We start from the raw sequence: 573 nt of genomic DNA, 5'->3' as shown, positions 1-573 counted from the left end.
TGTGGCAATCCCATGAGAGAGAAGTAATCAGAAGCAGGTGGTGGCTTGGTCCTGGCGAGACAGAGCCTTGCTTTCAGCTGACTCTGGCCCAAACCACACAGTAAATACCATGAGGAATGTTTGATAACTGTTGTGCTAGATGCAGAATACCAGACTGTCTATACTTCAGACAGAAGTAGACCTTTTTTGCTAACATTAATGAGTTGAGTACAAGATGTAAGCACACTGGTTTGTTCTCAGATAATTATGCAAAGTGGTGCTGTGGGCTGCTATAAAACTGGACTGTCACAACAACAGCTGCTGTACTTAGGGAGCCAGTGACGCCGACTGCGACTTGTTTTACTTGTACATGGTTTGACAGTTGCTCTGTGGTGGTGGGTGTGACTGCAGTAAGTAGGGAGGAAATGTAAAGTGTCTTAGAGGAAGAGCTGGAATGCTGCACGTTGCCACGGGACATAATCATGCAATCATTTATTGGGGCATGGATGGGCAAGGAGCAGGAGTAGAATCAAAGCTGACGCACACAGACAGAGGGACAAGTGATACTTTCAGAGTTGCTGAGTCCAGTTTGTT

The 573-nt window shown here is 46.1% G+C and overlaps 1 protein-coding gene across 1 annotated transcript in view; it reads right to left on the bottom strand.

Annotated features, from left to right (window-relative positions):
* LOC109952901 (pleckstrin homology domain-containing family G member 1) overlaps window positions 1-573 on the bottom strand; it is a 54,711-nt gene that overhangs the window by 13,833 nt on the left and 40,305 nt on the right.

Source organism: Monopterus albus, unplaced genomic scaffold (genome assembly GCF_001952655.1).
Source record: "Monopterus albus unplaced genomic scaffold, M_albus_1.0 scaffold9.1, whole genome shotgun sequence".
NCBI lineage: Eukaryota > Metazoa > Chordata > Actinopteri > Synbranchiformes > Synbranchidae > Monopterus > Monopterus albus.
Note: the sequence above shows the minus strand (reverse complement) of the source record. Positions and strands in the feature narration are given on the sequence as shown.